This window comes from Hemicordylus capensis, chromosome 5 (assembly GCF_027244095.1).
Source record: "Hemicordylus capensis ecotype Gifberg chromosome 5, rHemCap1.1.pri, whole genome shotgun sequence".
NCBI classification, from domain to species: Eukaryota; Metazoa; Chordata; class Lepidosauria; order Squamata; family Cordylidae; genus Hemicordylus; species Hemicordylus capensis.
In genome coordinates, this window is record NC_069661.1 from 234384270 (window position 1) to 234401377 (window position 17108).

Sequence of the window (17108 nt, forward strand, 5' to 3'; positions counted from 1 at the left end):
AACCAGCATGACCAAATTAGTTTCCAAAGCTGATCCATATAGTAAAAATTGGTGCTTATTCCTAAGCAAATTGGTGTTGGCTTGCTGTTACCATGTCAATTTTGTGACAGTTTGGAGTGTATTCCTTTTTGGTATATAAAAGACTGTATGCAACCACAGGAGGAGAATGTATACTATAGTAAATATGATGAATGTATGGGATAAAGGAAAAGGGGTGAGAGAGCTGAAGGAATGGAAGCAAAAGCAAGATTTGACAGACAAACAGGCCAGGGAAGAGATTTGCCTCCTGGATGTGCCTGAGATGGTGACAAGTCTAGAGATGGACAAACAGCCAAAGGACTTCTTGACACACAAGGGACTTTTCCAAAGACTCTCTGCCAAGTTCCACCTGTTTGGGGCAGAAATCAGACTCTGTGTGTGTTGTGTCCACATATTTGATTAGAGGTTGACCTCTAATGGTGATGATTTTGCCAAGAAGAGAGAGAGAACAGTTTCTGAAAGGGAAGAAACTATTCTGAACTCTAAGCAACAAAGGGAAAAATAGAACAGAAAGAGTCAGGGGGTGGGGGTGGGGACTTTCCCCTTTTTTCTTAACCTTTCTGTTCATCTTATACTCCAGAAAACAAACCTCTCCCTTATGCCATCTAAGATTATCTAAGATTCTAACTGGTTTTTACTTGTGTCACTGAAGGTTTCCATAGGCTCTTTGGTTTCTTCATTTCCATATACATTAGAAATCAAATATTCTGCTTTGGTCAGTGTGGTGATCACTGCTTGGACCCCACACATAATTCATTTGCAGTTTTCCTCCCAATTTTGGCAGGGCTTAATCCTGTAGGTTTGCTGTTATAGGGAGGCCTCCTTTCCTCCTCCATAACTCAAGATGAATCCAGGTACCAGGTACCAAGCTTGACTAAATGCAGATGGAATGTATCCTGCAGTTTATTCCTTCCACGCATTCCATGACCTGTGTTCTCCAGTTCCATTAGCAGGCCTACCTCCAAGCATTCTCTGCTGCAATGGTGCCAAGCTGTGTCTCTTATCGTGATCTAAAAGTGAAGTAATTTCTAAAACATTCCTTACAAGGATCAGCGTAAGTAGAATGGCTTCTGTAGTTGATTAATTTGCCATACAGCAGAGGAAAACATGTCTTATTTTCCCTTGTTTGATTCAGGATTCTGATCTATTGTCCTTCTTGACAAAGCATTCAATAAAGACCCTCACTGTCAAGCATACTCCCGTTTTAAGAAGGCCTGCAATCCCTCAAGACAGTCACAAGCCCTTCTGCTTCCGCCCGCGTGCTCGCCACTTCTGGTATTACGCTGACTAGGGCGGCAAGAAGGACTACAGCCACCTCGTGCCAGTGGTTTTTACAGCAATGCAGGAGGGGGAAGCGCAGTGGGGGGAGGTAAGGGCACCCTCCCTACGCCTTAAAGGAGCTCCTGCCCCTGCATTTGAACCAGTTTGAATGTGGGGGTTCCAAACCTGTTCAGCATTCTAGGAATAGAACATTGAACAGGTTCATACACATTCCTAAAACGGTTGGGGAAACGCTCAAGTGACACACAGTTGATATTCATTTCACAGTCCCTTTTCCCAGAGCTGCTCATGTGAATAAATGGAGAAATACAGGGTTGCAGTTTGCTGTGACTGAGCAGCAGCAGTGTGTCCACCTGGAAATAAAAAGTAACAGCAAAGTCAGGAGTTTCTGCTGTTTGAAACTCAGGACTTATTCCAACCTCCCTCCTCCTCCTCCTCCTCCTCCTCCTCTTCTTCTTCTTGCTTTCACACATGTAAAGTGCATTGTGTCTGAATGCAAATCAGAAGGCTGCAAGGATTAGGAACATAGGAAGCTGCTTTATACCACTGGTCCATCTAGCTCATTATTGTCCTCAGACTGGCAGTGGCTTCTCCAAGGTTACAGTCAGGAGTCTCTCAGTCCTGCGTGGAGATGCCAGGGAGGGAACTTGGGACCTTTTGCCTACAAGCATGCAGATGCTCTGACCAGAGCAGCCCCATCCCCTAATATATCACAGTGCTCACATGTAGTCCCCCATTCAAATGCAAACCAAGGTGGACCCTGTTTGACAAAGTGGACAGCTAGCATACAACTGGCTCTCTACCTTCTACATCCAGCTGAGCATTGGGAAAAGCATGAGGGTGCAAGGATACTGCATCCATTTAATGCTGGGAGTAGCCTAAGGGACATATTTCTTATTTTAAAAATTCACATCTTATATCCCGCTCTTCCTCCAAGGAGTCCAGAGTGATGTACTACGTACTTAAGTTTCTCCTCACAACAACCCTGTGAAGTAGGTTAGGCTGAGAGAGAAGTGACTGGCCCAGAGTCACCCAGCAAGTATCCTGGCTGAATGGAGATTTGAACTCGGGTCTCCCCGTCCTAGTCTAGCACTCTAACCGCTACACCACACTGACTCTCATTTTAGCAGATCAGTTTAAGCAGATCTTTGCTGCAGTGCAAACAGGCAATTCTGTTCTCACGGTCTGATATTAACAACTAGGCCTGTGCAAGTTAGAAAACAGGGCTTTCCATTGTTGAAAATCCCTACCCCCACCATCAGGAATCAGGCAAGTGCCCTGGGTATTCTGATGGTGGTACTTTAAGTGTGTGCCCAGCACTGGTGAAGCAGCAGCGCAGTGATCTTTGGGATTGGTGGGGTGGATGGGCAGGAAGTGACGCTGGGCAGTATAGGAAGCCCGTAAACCTGCTGGGAGGATATGCAGGCTTCTGAGTCTGGTAGTTCCACTCACCAGACCTCTGTCTCATACCCATCTTAGGTAATGTGGTGTGGCAAATAAGCATGAATTGGGGAACACAACAGAGAGACCACATGAGATCTGAATTAAAGATCTAATAATTTTACTTGAAGAGAAGCAAAAACGAGTTATCAAATTTTAGCAATCATCTATATCAGGTCTGCTCAACAGGGCCCCCCCCCAGCTCTTTCTGGACTACAACTCCCACAATCCCCAGCCACGGTGGCCAATAGCCAGGGGTTACGGGAATTGTAGGGCAAAATCCAATTAAGGTACCTTGTCTGTATTGTTATTATTAATTTATTATTCCTATATAATAATAATAATAATAATAATAATAATAAATAAAAATACAGACAGGGTACCTTAATTGGCATTAAAGTCACAATTTCATTTAATTTTTAATAAACGTAGTTCAGATTAATGACAGAGCAGTCTGTTGTTAACAACAACACTTCCAACAACATAGACAAAGAGTCACTCCCCAGGTAAGAGTTCATATGGACTAGGTGCTAAAACAAAGGAAGTTGTGGTTACATACCTGTTGGGAGAGGATGCTGGTCGAGTTACAAGGGATCAACTACTTCAGGGACATGGGGGCTGCTGACTCGTGTGTAAGAAACGGCCCAGATTTAGTAGGCTGTACCTATTCCAGGTCCAGTCAATCAAAGAAAAGGGTCCAAATCTTGAAATCCAGCACTAGCGCTTCTTTTGGGGCATAACAGCTTTCTGCAGTACATTATGCTGGTTGTCACTATCATAATCAGGGAGGAGGCGTGGCTCTCCAGCCATGGTAGAAGAGCCAGACACTCTCCCAAGTAGCAGTCATGTAAACCCAAACAACAAAGTAGGAGGGGAGAGTTATCACGTGGGAGGCGCGAAGTGGGTAGGATGGGCGCACCCTACGCAGATTCTCTCCTCAGCATTTGACTAAGGGTGGGCAAAAAGCCATCCAACCCAGCTCTCGCCTCCCACACAATCACTCTCCCCTCCTCCTCCCTTGTTGTTTAGGTTATCCAAACACCACTTGGGAGTGCATCCAGCTATCCTGGCTGGGCACTCCTCCCACCCTGATGAGGATCGTGTGAATGAGCCTGTTATATGTGGGGCTGCCTTCGAAGACTATTCAGACACTTCAGCTGGATCAGGCAATGGCAACCAGGCTGATGCCCAGGGAGGTCATCCGTGAGATCTTTGGGAGAGTCTTAAGCCTTGTAGTCGATGAAATTGAGAGGTAATTATCATTGAAGATGGTCTTGTCTTGCTTTGCATTGCGGTAAAAAGGCCTAATGCCAGGCAAGTAACATTACAGGGCTAAAGTTTTGAAATAGGAGTAGTGCCTGTTATGTGGGAATGGAGTTTTGCCCAAATAACTTGGGATCTTTGAGAGGGAGGAAGACACTGGTGACCTGAGTTTTGATGAGGCACCTTTTTATGAAACTTTTATTCATACCTGACAGCAATTTTAGGCAGCTTAAGCAGCAGAAATTGTCAGCACAAGATTTCAACAACAAAAAGACATGAATACATTTTCTTCCCACTCATCCAATCATAACTTGGAAGCCACCCCAAAGTCAGTTCAGATGTGAAAGCATAGCAGGGTAGAGAGCTAGCTGTACATACAGGCCCTGGCTGCAGGTTGGTGATGGAGATTTCTCTGATCTTGCTTGTAGAAAGCAGTTCCTTTATAGATGAGTTATGGAGGTAGGCATCTCTCCTGGCACCGACTCACTGGATCACTCCACTAATGGGCTGATGTTTGGAAAGCCCCTCATGAAGCCTATTGCCTAATATAAGGCAAACATCCATTGCAGATTTACTAAAACCCAGACAGTTTTTTGGCATCCAAAGCTGTAGATCAAGATGATCAGGCCAGTCCTTTAAGAAACAGCAACACTTTGCTTCCAGTCTTTAGGAAGCATAGTCCAAACACTGTTACCAGCTGAGCTTATTCTGCCCACTCCCAGAAGCCTCCCTGGTTGCAACTGCATCTCCAGGCTTGGAGACTGCACTTTTGCTATGCACAGGAGCTGCACCGCAATGTAAGCTCCCAGTCTATGTTATACATGGGGACAAGTCGCTTAGTTGGAAGAGGACTGGTCGCCCCTAGATTTGACTACAAACCCACAAATTGGAAAGGGGATTAGCTTCACACTCTTTATGAGGGGTGGTTCCCAGCTAAGCAGACTCCCAGGACTAGCTACTGCAAGTGTTTGGCATCTAAGATCATTTCAGCCTTGGAATGCAATCTAAACTCCCCTCTTCCTCTCGCAAAGAGAGACAATACCTGGCCATCAGGCCAGGGAGAAAAAACAGATAAGACAAGTTTCTTATCTGCAGCCTCCATTACAATGGGGATGAGTAAGTGATGTAACTTTGAAAGTGTGCCTATTGAAACTGTTGATAGATTTATTGGGAGAGTCAGTCCCAGAACAGGATATTCTTTAAACATACCTGCAAACTCCAATTGTCCTCACAATCACCCTTGAATGCCATAGGCAATTCACACACATTCATACCCAGGAAGGACTAAGACACAATGCATTTTTTTTAAAAAAAAGTTGTCTGGGCTCCCCTATTCAGCAGAGGAAGACAGAAGAAATGTGCCCTCGAGGCACATTTCGGGATACAAGTATCCCTAACTCCATGACCCAGTGTGCTTCCTCGTGTATATTACACCTGGGACTCCCACTGCAAAACATCTCAGTGCCTCTCACGCTAGACCCCAGCAGACTGCAACAAGAGACTCCAGCAGACCACTTTGGTGTTCCTCTCCAGGACAGGTGATATAACCTCTTGCCCGGCTGCTTCAGGGCTGAACCTATCCCTGGGAATGTGCACATAATTTGGAACTTTAAGCTAAATGGGCCTTACAATAGTCTGTTTCTTAGCATATTTGCAGTGCCTTTAAACTAGGGCCACATAGTAATTTAGTCTGATTTTACTTTTAATAAACTCCTTTTTTATTTAATTCAAACCTCTCTCTCAAGCCGATTTTCTTCATACGCTCGCACAAATTAAGGCTGATTGGAACATTCTCCCCTTTTGAGCTAAATACCCCACATTCGCCCGAACTAGGGGGGTGCAGGCCAATCACCCTCAAGGCCAGGGGCATAACTATGATAGGGCAAGGGGAGACAGTTGTCTGGGGGCCCACTGCCTTGAGGGGCCCCCCAGAGGGAAGTCACATGACTGACTCCCCCAGCCATGCACCCACCCAAGTTTCCCTCAGTTGTATTCATCCTCCGAAATGGATGTGAGTGTTAAGACCTGGAGCTACCAGAACAGCATGTCTTTCTCTAGTACCATTAAATGACTTGCATCGTCCACAATTTACAAAACCTTTAAAAAAATAATTTAGGATGATGTTCTATTGTGGCACATAGGAGAGCTATATATAAATTTTACTCTGCTTTTGGTTACCACTATTCAGCCTCATTTACGATTTCTTTACTTCATGAGCTGAGCTTCAGTGACAGGGGGCCCATTTTAAAATCTTGTCTCTGGGCCCACTCCAACCTTGCTACGCCCCTGCTCAAGGCAGTTTTATTAACAACACTTACTATATTTAAGGTCCTTTTAGCAGGCATGTGTTGGCTGAAATCTAATACTTATCAACGTTAGGTGGTTGCAATAGCTTCCTAGTCTCTTCTTGTGGTTTCTGACCAAAACATATTTCTTTACACTTGCACTGCTGATTAAGCATCTTATCTTGCATATATGACATATTTTTCATTACATGGGTCTAAAAGGGACCTAAGCTTATCTAGAGTATATGCAAATGATTGACAGATGGTTCTCGATACTGTTTGGTGGGTTGCTTAACAGAGTGTGCCCAACCAGTGTGCTGTTGTGGAGAGATTTAGCTAATGGACTAGTTGCATACCTATGTTATCTATCTCCTGACAGGTTCTGACATTTGTTATTTCTGGCCTCCTATCTTACATTCTTGAGAGGGGGCCCACATTCCTGGTTTGAATATTTTTCCTGACTCAAACAGTTTTCTTCGTTTCAAGCCTAGTGGCTCTTTGTTTTGTTTAATAGTAGAACATAGAACATACTTTATTTCGGTCATTGACCAGAAACATTATCACACACAACAGAACATAATTTGCATAAAATATAACAAAACTTAGCCACTGTGTTGGTATATTTATGATTAAAATTTGACAATAAAAATTTTAAGAGAGACTCATCTGGATAACCAGGAAACATCACAAGATACGGCAAGATAAGAGTTGATCAATCATTCTTGTAGAGGTCACAATGTAAAATAGCATGTTCAGTAGTCTCAATATTGCCTGACCCGCAAGGGCAAAGTCGGGATGCATAAGGGACCCCCCTAAACCTCCCTTGGAGCACTGCTGTAGGGAGCGCATTTAATCGAGCTAAAGATAGTGCCCGCCTGAACTTGGAAAATGAAATATTATTGAAGTATGCAGCGGGTTTTGTGTTAAAAAGCTGATCTCCAATGTAAACACCTTTTGGGATTTTGGCAACTTCTAACTGTAGATCAATGTCAGAAATACGTTGTTTAATAGACTTCCTAGCATAATCATAACCCAAACTAATAAGCATATCCAGTGAAAACCTGTAAAATTGGGATTTTGTTTTAACAAGACACTTCCAGGTAGAATCAAAATTGTCAGTTAATACCAAGGGGGCAAATCCAGATTGAGAAAAGACTAATTTTAACCAAAATGCAAAAATGCATTTCCAATACTCCGCTTCCAATGAGCCAAGGCCCACCTCGCACCTAATGGCGACATTAGGAACACATCTGGGAAGCTGCAATATAGATCTAATAAACTTTGTTTGAATAGCTTCCAGTGTGACAAAATTGCCAAAAGGGCCCAACTGAGCACCATATAATAATAAAGGGTAGACCTTGGCGAGAAATAGTTTAAGAGCGGCTGGAATACAAAGAGCCCCCTTTGTAAAATAAAAAGATCTAATTAGGTGGGCTGAGGCTTGGGCGTTCTGCACAATATAATTTAGATGTGCCTGGTGCTGGCCCGAGGAGTGGATTGTTTAATAGTCTTAACCAAACTTTGAATCAAACTCTTATACACTTACTGGCTTAATGTAACCCTCTGCTTTCTTGTCAGGCATATGTGAGAGCTACAAAAACCAGTGTGGTGTGGTAGCTAGAGTGTTGGACTAGGCATGGGGAGATCCAGGCTCAAGTCTCTAGTGAGTCATGAAACTCACTGAGTGACTACAGGCCAATCACTTATCTCTCTGTCTAACCTACCTCACAGAGTTCTTGTGAAGATACACGTAAACATTTATACCGCTATGGGCTCCTTGGAGGAAGAGTGGGAAATGTAAAAATAAACATGGAATGCATTTCTTGTGTATCACAAGGTCTTCGCAAACAGGGGCTAAACAAAATCCAGTGGGGCAAAAACAATGTTTGCTTCTCCTGTTCTAGGACTTCACACACTTGTTCCACACCTGAATGTACAGCCAACTGACTAGCGTAGGATAATATACTGGGATATTGTCATGTGGGGGTGCTATTGCCCCCACCCTCCATTTAAGGGACCGAAGCACAGTAATAAAGCAGGCAGTTTCCAATAATTAACAACCACAGATTTAAATTCCAATTAAAAATATTTTTTACTGAATAAAAAATGAGGCTTGAATCATTTTTAAATCATGTGAACACAAAGGACACTCCCACGTTTTGCTGGGGTTGAGGGGCTGCCAGGGCCCCCCTTGCCCCCTCCCACACTCAGCCAGTGAACGAAATGCTCCTTTCCTGCTCAGCCAGGGCTTCATTCCAGCTGTACAACTTATTCATGGCAGGTGGGTGAGGAATTAGATAGGTTTTAACAGAAGATATGTAAGACATTGGTTTGGCCTGAGCAAAGCAATCAGGCTTGAAGAAGAGCAGGATAATCTCTTCTGTAAGTTAACCTTTTGGCAAAAAGTTGGTTAATTCTACTTTCTGCAAAAAGTTCTGCATCCATTCCATTTCAGCAAAAGGTTAGTTAGACGACTTTCAGCTAAAATGGCCCCATATCTGGGAACCAGACAGGTGCTCAGGAAACATTTGCTCATCAAAGAAGCTATGTTTAACTAGATGATTAAAAGAAATTCTCCACATAGGCACAACTAAACAGAACTGATGCACATAGCTGGCATACAAGTTTCAGGTAAACAAGTGAAGGTCGAGTGTTAATGTATTCTAAATGCATGGCTGTGGAGAAATGGGTATAAGAGTGGTGAAGACAGAATGGAAGGAGTTGCCAGTTCTACAGAGGAGGTTCCTTGCTAATCCTCCAAGGATCTGGTCACCTCAGCTATCTGAAAGCAACTGCATCTAGCTTGGGTTACTGAAACAGTGGTAAGTATAATGAAGTTGTAAACCGCCTGGAGTCTTCGGTAGTGGGCGGTATACAGATGTGCTAAATAAATAAATAAATAAAATCTATGGTCACCTTTTATGGACATTCCAACTAACGAGGGAGGGGGATGTAGAACCTCAGCTTGGATTATTTTGATGGCCAACTTGGCCATTCAGCTTGACCAGGTTTCCCAGAAAATGCAGGTTTCTAGGCCTGGATGCGTTCTCCTTTCCCTGTATATAAAGCAAAAACAGTGTTCACATCCTTCTCTATATCTGCTGAACCGGCAAGATACAGGATGGGTGGTGAGGATGTAGCTAACCACAAACGTTGTTGTTCTTTTCTTTTTTTAAAGATCAAAATAGCAACATGGCCTTGAAACTAAGTCTAGAAAGTACCAGGTGGATTGTACCAGTGCAATGCTAATTCAATTGACATCAATTAATAGAGTGATACGCACTCAACCAGTTAATAAAATATATCAGAGATACTGACCAATCATTAGTTAATCAACAAGTATGTGAATTAAGTAGGTGAAAGGTGATGGGGGTAAAAAAGATGAAAAATTATTTATTTATTGTTAAATTTCCATACCACCACCTTTCATTAAAACAATCTCAAGGCAGTTCACACAAAAGTTAAAACAAGACTACAAAAATTACACAATTAAAATAGCAGCTAGAATATAAAAATAAGGATCTGATTAAGAGATTTTAAAACAAGCACAATTTAGCCATAAAATATACAAAGCAGCAGCAATAGGAAAAATCACATAAAAGCATGGGTAAAAAGGCAAGATTTCACACGCTTTCGAAAAACTGTGATGGAGACTGAGGAGCAGATGGACACCAGGAGAGCATTCCAAAGTCTGCTTCTGAATACAAGGATTCCCCACTGCACTGCCCCAGAGATAATACCTGCCACAAATTGCACCAGGAGTGCCTGCCCCCGTGTGACAGGGGAGCAAAATACATATCGGAAGCTCTGATACAATCCTGCCACACAGACCTACAAAATAATATAGGAATAAATATTGACCTAGTACCATATTTACCCAAATCAGAGATGGCTCTGAATTTAAGATGACCCCCTTAAAAAATAGAAGTCAAATAAGGTTATACCTGCATTTACTTGAAAGGAACAGGATTCTGAGTTTAAGATGACTTCCTGATTTCTAATCTCAAAAAACTTGGAGAAAGCCTAGTCTTGGATTCAGGTAAATACAATATACCCCTCAGAAGAAGAACAGTCAAAAGAGAAATAAGCTGAGTGCTTTCGAGAATGGCTTGTCAGCAGAAAACCCAAAAATACACATTTAGTGAATTGAAAGAGTAACAAGCTGGGTGCTTGCCATAAAGACCTTGTCAACAGGAAAACCAGAAACATGTGTTTCCAGATAAAACAGACAGATGGCTGAGTCACAGTAGACAAGGGGGGAAGAAGTTACAATAAGAGGGATGCACAGATTAACTGAAATATGGCTCAAGATCAACCAATTGAATTCAGGGCGTTTTCCAGGTTAGACCCTACAATGGGGTCACTACATATCTGCTAAGTGTGCTTCCTGTGTTGTGACACCGCTATCAGCAGGATGCCATTCACATTTCCGATGCCTCCTTTCGGATTTTATTGCTGCAATTTAGTGCTATAACATTGTATGTCTGTTTTTTAAAAACAGCTGTATTTTTAGCCTACTTTCCATTAGGCTTATGAGATCTCCTGGCTTTCTGTGTGTCCATAGGGATGTGCACAAAACCGGTTCGCCTGGTTCGGTTCGAATTCGAACCGGGTTCGAACCAGGAGGGGTGGTTCGGTTTTGGTTTTGTTCGAACCACCCCCTGGTTCGGTTCAAATTCGAACCAGTTAGAATCGATTCAAACTGGTTCAGACACCCAAAAATTGGTTGGATGGTAGCTGGCACCCAGGGGTACCTGCCACCCAAACCCCAAAGCAATTGGACACTTGTGCGATTTTTTTATGAATTTTTGAAAATTATTTTATTTTTTTCCTCATAGGATATAATGGGACTCCAACCAGCCCATTATTCCTTATTGTGGAGCACCCATGGGTGCCAACAACCATGCAAACCCCAAAGCAATAAGACACCCCTATGATTTTTAATGGATATTTGAAATATTTTAAATTATTTTTCTCATAGAGTATAATGGGACCCGAACCAGTCCATATCCCCTATTGTGGAGTACCTAGGGGCACAAAAGCGGGGTGGGTGGTAGACAGACAGGGGTGCCTACCACCGCCAAAACCCCAAGGCAATTGGACACTCCTCTGATTATTGGTGAATTGTTAAAGTATTTTTGAATTCCTCATAGAGAATAATTAGGATTGCAGCAAATGTATAGCTTCACGTCGGGGGGAAAGGGGTGTCATAGAGTGGAGTGTGGTGGGTGGTAGTTCCTAGGGTGGGCAAGGAAGCTATCAGAATTATTTGAAAGGAATTGGGCAAAGGGATGATTTTTGAAGTTTACGCGTCTTTAAGGTTTTTCTCCATAAAGAAGCATGGAGGTGTCAGCAAATGTATAGCTTCACGTCGGGGGCAAAGGGGTGGCCTAGAGCAGTGTGGGGTTGGTGGTAGTACCAGGTAGGGGCAAGAAAGCTACCTGAATTTTTTCAAAGGATTTGGGCAGAGGGCTGATTTTTGGTGAATTGTTGAAGTTTACGCGTCTTTAAGGTTTTCCCCCATTAGGTATAATGGAGGGTGTATCGCTTCACGTCAGGGGGAAAGGGGTGGCCTAGAGCAGTGTGGGGTTGGTGGTAGTGCCAGGTAGGGGCAAGGAAGCTACCTGAATTTTTTCAAAGGATTTTGGCAGAGGGCTGATTTTTGGTGAATTGTTGAAGTTTATGCGTCTTTAAGGTTTTTCCTCATAAGGTATAATGGAGCTTTCAGCAGCCCCATAAGTGCATTTGGGGGGTGCTGGGGTGGCCCAAAGCGAGTGGTGGTGTAGTACACATAGGGTGCCAACCACCCCCATGGGTTTCTAACCCATGGGGTACAGGGTTCTGTTGTTTCTGAGGTATTCTGAGTGTAGATTCTATGATAGCAAATGAGATTTTCAATGAGACACCATGAATCCACTCTAATTTGCTATCATAGAATTTGGAGGCTCTGACAAAAGAAGTGCTAGGAGTTGCAGGAAGCTATCTGTGACCAAAATATCCCTGACTTGCTCTTCTAAACGTGCAGACCATTTGGCCCTTATTAACCTAGAACTTTCACAGAGGTCAAACAGGGGGACCTCCTCAAGGAGTACTCCCTCCCCCGAGATCTCTAGAGTAAGGGACAATGGAAGATGGTCACTGTCCATTCATCCCTCTACAGGTGAAACTCGGAAAATTAGAATATCATGCAAAAGTCCATTAATTTCAGTAATGCAAATTAAAAGGTGAAACTGATATATGAGACAGACGCATTACATGCAAAGCGAGATAAGTCAAGCCTTCATTTGTTATAATTGTGATGATCATGGCGTGCAGCTCATGAAAACCCCAAATCCACAATCTCAGAAAATTAGAATATTACATGGAACCAAGAAGACAAGGATTGAAGACTAGAACAATATCGGACCTCTGAAAAGTGTAAGCATGCATATGTATTCAGTACTTGGTTTGGGCCCCTTTTGCAGCAATTACTGCCTCAATGCGGCGTGGCATGGATGCTATCAGCCTGTGGCACTGATGAGGTATTATGGAAGACCAGGATGCTTCATTAGCGGCCTTCAGCAATTCTGCATTGTTTGGTCTCATGTCTCTCATCCTTCTCTTGGCAATGCCCCATAGATTCTCTATGGGGTCAGGTCAGGCGAGTTTGCTGGCCAATCAAGCACAGTACACTGTATACTTTTCAGAGGTCCGATATTGTTCTATTCTTCAATCCTTGTCTTCTTGGTTCCATGTAATATTCTAATTTTCTGAGATTGTGATTTGGGGTTTTCATGAGCTGTACGCCATGATCATCACAATTATAACAAATTAAGGCTTGACTTATCTCGCTTTGCATGTAATGCGTCTGTCTCATATATCAGTTTCACCTTTTAATTTGCATTACTGAAATTAATGGACTTTTGCACGATATTCTAATTTTCCGAGTTTCACCTGTATATGAAATTGAATCAAAGAGCTCAGCACATTTTGTGAGACAACTATATAATGCAGAACATTCGCTCATAGCCCAGACCAGTGTTCCCTCTAACAGGGATTCCCAGACGTTGTTAACTACAATTCCCAGCATCCCCAGCTGCAATAGCCTTTACTTGGGGATTATAGCAGTTGTAGCCAACAACCTCTGGGAATCCCTGTTAGAGGGAACACTGGCCCATACCAACGAGTGAACACATCCACACTGTCCCTATCCATCGCCCTATTTAGCCCAAACACGTCTAATGCATTCATTGTATGAGCCAAGCAAAGGTCTACTAAATTGCAGACCGGATCTTTAGACTGACATCTCTGGAGTGCGGGTGGACAGTCCCTTTCTGGTGGGTAACTTTGAGAAGTTACATACAAATGGTAATCATTTGGACCCATTCTAGCATTAAAGTCACCTTCTATAATGAACTGAAAATTTGGAAATTGTGCCAAGAGGTTGTAAATATAATTTTTGAGGCCCTCCCAGATCAACTTAATGTTAGCATGCAATTTCTGGGGCATTATATACACATTTATGACCAACATATTATATTCCTCCAGCTTGAAGGCAACAGATTTTGCAAAATAAAGATATGGAGTCACCTCATCCATCTCCTCCCACAGTTTAGTGGAAATAAATAAGACCACCACCACCTCCCCACTTTGGGGGTTAGATTAAAACTGGCCTGATCATGACCTGTTGAGATACAAGTGGTTGTTATCTGTGTATATTGAAAGTATGATGGACTTTGGGAGGCCTCACAGACCGGAGGAGTAACCTGAGAAGCATCTTCCAGAACACTCGCCTCCCAAATTTCTTGATCCAGGAATTTAGGGTCTTTTAGGTCATGCAAACCAGACTCAAAAAGAGCACTGTAAATAGCATGTGAGTCAACTTCACAGTCCCACAGGGGGACAGGCAGCAGATTGAGCGCAGTGTTCTTATCATGAGGAATTGCCCCCAGAGTATCCTGATGACCCTGCTGGAAATCTCTAACACAGAATCCACATCAGACTGAACTTGCAAAAAGATTTCATTTGTTTGTGTTGAAGGCATCCTATATAATAAAAGGCTAAGTGAGTGGCCGTGGCTTTGGAACGTTGGGGATCTGCGTCCCTGCCTCCCTGGGCTGTTCTGGGCCTGCGCGAAGCGCAGGCCCAGAAGAGCCCAAGGGACACAGGACCTCAGACACCAGTGTCCCACAGCCACGGGTGGCCATTAGCCGGTGTGTGGCGGCGGGGGAAAGTGGCCGAGGCGGCGGCGGAGCCGCCGCCTCAGCCATGAGCTGCGGCACGGCGAGAGGAGGCCGAGGCAACCAGAAGCAGCCGCCCTGAAAAAGGCGAGGGCAATGGCGGCGGGGGAAGACCGAGACGGGGGAAGCTGGGCGAGGTGGCGGCGAAGCCGCCAATGAGGCCCCCGCCCGCTCACAGCCGTCGCCGCCGCCTGCTCACCTGCCCTCCCAGCTGCCCAAAATGAAGCTGGGCGAGGTGGCGGCGAAGCCGCCAACGAGGCTCCCACCCGCTCACAGCCGCCGCCGCCGCCTGCTCACCCGCCCTCCCAGCTGCCCAAAATCACCTTCCCCGCTCCCCCCCAAAAAAGATTAAGGGCCAAAATGGCCCATGAGAAGGTCGCCGCCCCCGCTTATCGCCCTCCCAGCTGTTGAAGACCACCTTACCCGCTCCAGCCCGAGGGAAAAGAGAGGAGCTCACGAGCAGAGCTCCTCTCTGTGCTAAGTCACTGCTCAAACTGCCGCTATGGACGCAAAGGACGCCTATTGCGTCCATTGTGACAGTATAGGCAGCAGCTTAACACAGAGAATAGCTCTGTTTCCGAGTTCCTCTCTTCTCCTTCGGGCTGGAGCGGGTAAGGTGGGCTCCGGCAGCTGGGTGCGCGGGAGGGCGATAGGCGGGGGCGGCCACCTCATGGGCCATTTTGGCCGTTATTCATCCACCCCCCCCCCCAAAAAAGTAAAAGCAAAATAAGGAAGAACAAAAACAGAGAACAACAACAAAACAAAAAACAAAAAGAGAGAGGGGACGGGGGGGGGAAGAGACAGAAAGAGAGAAAGAGAGACAGAAAAGACGGGATAGAAAGCTAGCGCCCGTTATCATAACGGGCTTAAAAATACTAGTTATAAATAATCCATTATTGGGCTGGTTGAGTACAGTTTGTCTTGCTGAAGGGACTTCCTGAGCCATCACTGAGAAATCAAGCATTGTTTCAGATTCAGGAATAACACTTGGATTATCCCAAATGGCAGGATCAGCAGTCAAAGTAGTATCAGAAAGAGGTACTGGTGTAGCATAAACAGACACTTTTGAGCTCTCCAGGTCTATCTGTTTGTTGCCTTATAATTTTGTTTCGCCAAGTCTGAAACTGTTTCAGCTGTTCCATGGACATTAGCTCAAATTGCCTTGCCTAGATTTCCTTAAAGGAGCAAATAGCTTCCTTCGAACTTCCAGCATTTTTTATCGCTGTTAAGCTTTGACTCAGTTATTGGTATAGATATATCAGGAGCTTGGTTTCTAAACAAGGAGGCATTTGTCTTGTTCAGAAGGCAAGAAAGCACTGGCTGCCAGCCAAGGCTTCAATGGTTGCTTAGTCTTTATCTTGTCAAGGTCAGCCCCTACCAAAGACGCTGATGTTCCTGCAGCCACCTAACCTTTTTCTTACAGAGAGGGAATATACATTCATTCTGAAAAATCCTGGTAATAAATATTTGAAAATGTTCTAGATGGCTGCCGATACTAAAGTTTTTCGAGGGAATCGCATCTTACTGCAATACAACCACCAATCTCTTATGGAACCCAGTGTTTGGTAGCCAATAGATAGCTTTGATATCCAATTATGAAAGACTGCAACAAAGCAATTGGGATAGAGATAATCTTACTGCTGCCTGGCTTGCCCAGCAACCATAATTCTGAAAAGACTTTCCAACTGGTAAAGAAACTTGATTTCTCTGGAGCTCACAAGAGTAACTCCAAGCATCATAGCTAACATTGGGCAGGCAGTATCTTAATGATGACGATAAGTTATTGCCGTTATTGCTTTATTATGGAGTTTGTTGTTATTCCTATCAGCCACTCCTTGTGTATTAAGAGCTTCCCCTAGGGAGTCCATAACTGATTTCAGCCCTCCCATTTTCTCATCCAGTTAGTGTATTTTCCCCCCCATAAAGGTCCAAAAGGGTTTTAACTGTTTTGTGATATTTGTGAACCGCTGTGAGCTATTTTGTAAGGTCTAGAAATCGAATAAATAAATAATAGCATCTGGAGAGAATTTCAAGCATACCAGGATCAGAAATATCTACCATAGCCTTGGTTAATTCCTGAATCTTTTTCACTGGGGAAGGACGAAGCAATAGTTAAAGGGGGCTGATTATATGTGTTAGAAATCTCATCATCCAGTGGGTCATTATCTGTTGCTGGTAGGAAATATATCACTATGATTCTCAAGATCTTTACTTTTCAAATAACGATCTAGCCTCTGTTGCTTCCCTGTCTTCACCGGTTGTTGCTCAGCCAATGAGTGAACTTGTTTCTTTGAGCCCATTCCCCCGGCAAACAGAGTAAAAAGGTAAAAGGGTAAAGAACTCCAGAAGGATAAAAACTCCGGTAGATAAGGATAAAAACTCACAAAAAAAGCATGGAAAAGAAGGAGCAACTACTTGCTAAAGGCTAAAAGTAAATATTAAGCCTATTAAAGAAAAATAAAACCAGAAAAGAAGAAAACTACAGAGCTCCAAAAATAGAGTCCTGACTGAGCGCCATCTTGGCGCCTCCCTCCACCAGGAGAACAAGACAGTAACTAAATGTGGTATATAGATCCTAAGG